Source organism: Adiantum capillus-veneris, chromosome 8 (genome assembly GCF_014529385.1).
Source record: "Adiantum capillus-veneris isolate H3 chromosome 8, ASM1452938v2, whole genome shotgun sequence".
Lineage (NCBI taxonomy): Eukaryota > Viridiplantae > Streptophyta > Polypodiopsida > Polypodiales > Pteridaceae > Adiantum > Adiantum capillus-veneris.
Window position 1 is genome coordinate 8,175,677 of NC_140938.1, and position 4,582 is coordinate 8,180,258.

Here is a 4,582-nt window from a genome sequence, read left to right on the forward strand (position 1 = left end):
AAATGCAGCAAGATATAACACATTTCTAGACCTACTGGCGGCCGGATATACAAAAGAAGAGGCTGCCACAGTCGCATTCGACTTGGCAAGCACGGGGCCCAAAGAGAAAATGCAGAGCCTGAGGTTAGTGGAGCTAAAGGAGATGGCCACTGATACAGTGGACTTGCACCCACCCACCAATGATTGGGATGTGGTGTGACAAAGCTAGCCGGGCTAAGGGCACAGTCAATGGCCTCAAAAAGTGAAATGGCAACTCTCAAAGCCACTGAAGTGCAGATAAAGCTTGAAGTCGACACTTTACAAAAACAAAGCCAAAGGCAGATAGAGAGAGACAGAGCTGCAAGCCAGGTTGGCAAAGGAATTGCAAAGATGCCAGGAAATGGAAAGAGAAAATCAGGCAGCAGCTCAAAGACTGCAAAGGAGCCAAAGAGGAGTATAGACAACTCAGCAAGTCATTGACAGATGCAGAGAGGGAAAGGGATAACCTAACCCTACAACTTGCTGAGGAGTCCAAGGAAGTTGAGGCCATGCGAAATGCCAAAGAGAAGGCAAAAATAGAGCAGGAGGCCAGCCAGGATGAGGTCCTTGAGCTCAAGGACCAGCTTAAAGTTAAAGATCAAACCATCCAGCGGCTACGGGCATCTCCTACCAGAGTCAGAGCTACTAGCTCGACTCACACCACTACAGAGAGCCAAATCTATGAAGAACAGATGAAAGAGCTCCAGAAAGAGTTGACCTTAGAGAAGAAGCAAAGGTTGATGTTGGCAGAAGGGTCAGCGGTTATGCAAACACGCATGGAAGAAGAGTAGAAAGCAATGCAAGATGAGCTAGAAAATATCAAGAGAAAGCTCGAGGAGGCGGAGAAGATAAACGCTGAGTTGAACGACCTCCTCGTAAACATGGGAGAAGAAGCTGAAGCAGAGAAACAGACACTCCAAAAGTAGATAGAAGAGCTGAGAGGACAGCAGGCAAAAAAGCAGGCATGCACAGGGCCAGCAGCCATGGAAGGCATAGACCTAGAGAATGTGGCAGATCTTGTGGACACACCCATGCAAGAGGAAATCCTAGTAGGACCCTCTCAAGATCCACAAGATCTGACACAAGAAGAGGAAGAGAAGCTGCACAAGGCCATAGAGGCATAAATCAGAGAAACGGCCAAGGAAGCCTTGGAATGGGAGAAGATTGACACCAGCAACCTTCGGCGTGAATGGCTACAGCCCTCTCTCCCATATCCTTTGCTAAATTACGAAGCCGCCACCATCAACAAGAGAATCAGATAAGAGCCAACGGTGCCACTCTACACAACAGATATCTCCCAGCCTGAAGGGGCAAAGTTGATAGTCGACTTCCAACCCAGGTGGAGAAAGGCATGGCTGACAAAGTATCCACAGTACCTAATCCATTTGGTAGAAGCACCCAAAATCATCAGAGATAACCTAAGCTTCTGCCCTATACCAAGGATGCGGACGTGGAAGGCCCAGAAGATACTACAAAGAAGCCAACCCACTTGGCTAAATTATCTGAAGCTGCCAGGCTTGAAGGCAGGCGAGAGAATAAGTGTTCAATACATGGTGAAACCCTAACGGGCGCCATCAAATTGGTCACTAGCTCACCTGACCTTTCTTGCATAATGATGAGGAAGATATGCAAAACCCTTTTGGCAGTCTTCGAGACGTTCAAACCGGTCCAGGTGACAGACAATATCTTCTTCTTTCAAGATATTTACAGATGTGCATATGATCTGTCTGGTCAGCCTTCCAAGGAGGTGATACATGCATTGTATCAAAGGATCATGTTTCTGCCATCCTATCACCTCGAAGCCTTTGAAGAAGCTTTCTACACCGGCTTCTTCACCATCAACACTGATATATTCCGCCCAACACTACTGGATTTACATGCAAGATACGAGTCGCTGCTCAAGATGCACGAAACCATAAGATGAAGAAGCAACTCAACAGCCCTGTCGGGGATTACATGAGCAAGGAGGGGGGGAGTGTTAGAAGCTGGACACACCCTACGGAAATTGACTGCTCGGCAGATTATCATTCTTTGTAATTATTCATTTATTGAGAAAACCCGACATTTCACCCTGTAAATATTGGGGCTTACAAAAGTTTCCAGATTGTATCCCAGTTTTGACATTTAGATTGAGTAGATGGTTAATTTGGAACTTTAGGGTTTGAGAATTGTAAGGTATTTATACCACTTTTTGACCTTAATGAAAATCCTTTTTGTCATTTAAAAAAAGTTTTGAAGTCTGTGAGTGAGCGTATTGTCTACGAGAGAGAGTGTGAGCTTCATCTTGACGCTACGTTTGCATCGGTGGTCGGAATCGAGTGCGGAGAAGTGCAGCGTGTTGCCCCTGAGGAGAGCTACACGCCGATACCTACATTGTGAGTGTACGGTCGGGTTTTGCGAGTTCCATCTATGAGCTTCATCTGGTGATTCGGTGAGCATACGTTGTCCGATTTTGCATTACAACATATCCACGCGTTCACATTGAGTAGAGCTACACATTCGGCAATTTAGATTTCGGAAACGAAGACCTAAAAATTTCGGCCCGACATCCTACGTGATTTTGTACCGGGTGTTTTGGGTTGGGGTTTTGGTTCATAGACCTTAGGGAGAGCGACCTATTGGTGTTAGTAGGGTCTCCTTCAAGTTCTATGGTGTTTCAAGATTGTTTGATGGGTGTTCGGCTCTAGAAAGCGTTGTAGTTATGCACTCCTGAAGGCTATGACTTAGACATTGGGTAGAGACCTCTGTAGGAATTAGTTAGGAGTCGGTCGAGTGTAGGTTGACACCCTATGCTTGCTTCCACACACCTATGGGTTGAGCTTCGTCCTTAGCTGACAAATCTTGTTAAGAGTTCTCACTATGCTGACGTCCGTCGCGGCGTATCCGTCCAACAATACATGAACCCCATAAGCAGATTTTGAAATCAGGATCCCAGTGCGTTGAACAAACCATAAAGGAGTTTACATATGCTAATTGTGATGGTTTACAGATTCAAGCAAAAAGTCATTTTATTGTGTCTGAATTTACAGTTTGTCAGGAGAACTCTAAGAAGTCATCTGAAAAGTCAGAGAATGCAGATGTAGATCAGAATTTAATTCAAAAGTCAGAGATTGCAGATGCTGATCAAAATTTAATTCAAAAGACAAAAGTCAATCAAAGGTCAAATGTGAAGGAGGATTTCAACAATTTGGACGGGGATATTGCAACAAAAGAAGCAAATACAAGAGTTGAGCACTTGTATCACAAGCTGATGGAGATAGTTTCAAGGGTGAAGAAGGATGCTTTGCGAGAGCTGAATTTGGGATCTAAATTGAGTCCAAAAGTTGTCAAAATCAGTGTTCATCTTGATGACAGATTTATATTGAATTTGAAGAAGTTATTGCAAGAGTTTATTCATGTATGTGCTTGGGATTATTCAAATCTGAAAGGTATGGATTCAAATGTGTACAAGCATCTGTTTAATGTGAAAGAAGATGCAATTTCAGTAATTCAGCAGAGATATAGAATGAATGCAAAGCTGAGTTGTCATCATGGAAGTCAGATCCTGATGCAAATTAAGCCAGAGAGAAAGGATGCAATGATGCACGGGAATAGTTTGTTGGTTGAAGCTTTGGATACACATGTTATAGATGATAGAGAGCATGGAAAGGAATGTGATGGGAAAATAGAAAATCTGATTAGAGATGTGGATGTAAAGCAGAAGTCAACAGTGGAATGTCAAATTCTTATGTGGGAAGTCACAAAAGTTGTTGAGGGTAAAAACTTCGGTTTTGAAGTATCTAAATCTTTGATGAGGATAAAAAATGTTCAGTTTAACTTTCAGGATGTTTTCATTGTGATGAAAGTTGGTGATCAAATCAACTATTTGGCAGATTTGGGTTCAAATTTATTTGACAAAAGTTGTTATGATAGCATTCAGCTTGGAGGATGTCAAATGCAGATATTTGAAGGATCTGAAGTAGGTTTTACAAGTCCAATTATGTCAAAACAGGTGTGGAGGATCAAATTGTATTCAAGCAGGAAGTATGATGCGGAATATCAGAATAAGCCATAGGCGAAATATCAAAAAAGGAAGCAGGTGGAAGATCAGCAAATATAGCCAAAGGATATTGCATAAGTGATATCTCAATCCCATAAACAGAAGTTGGAATTAGCTTATCAATGGGAGGAATTTTCAATAATTGAATTTCTTCACGATAAATATGGAGGAACAAGAGGCAAATCCATTCTAGGTCGTCAAAGCATGTTTGTTGCAGATAATTGCTATGGTTACATTGCAGGTGATGCAAGAATACCAAAAACGTTTATGGAAGCTTATCTTGATGCTTGGAAGATTCAAGAGCATATTTTGATGTCAAAGATTGAGTATGTGAAAGGAGAATGTTCAGTTGCAAAGAATGTAGCTGAGCGGATTGTTTTATGGTCAAATTTTGATAAGAATGGATCAGATAGAATCCTCACAGATGTGGATGGCGGATTGTCAGAATTTAGATTTTCATGTGTTCCAGATTTTGGAGTTGTTGATTTGTGGAAGAGGAATGTGTTACAAGTTTGTATGGATGCT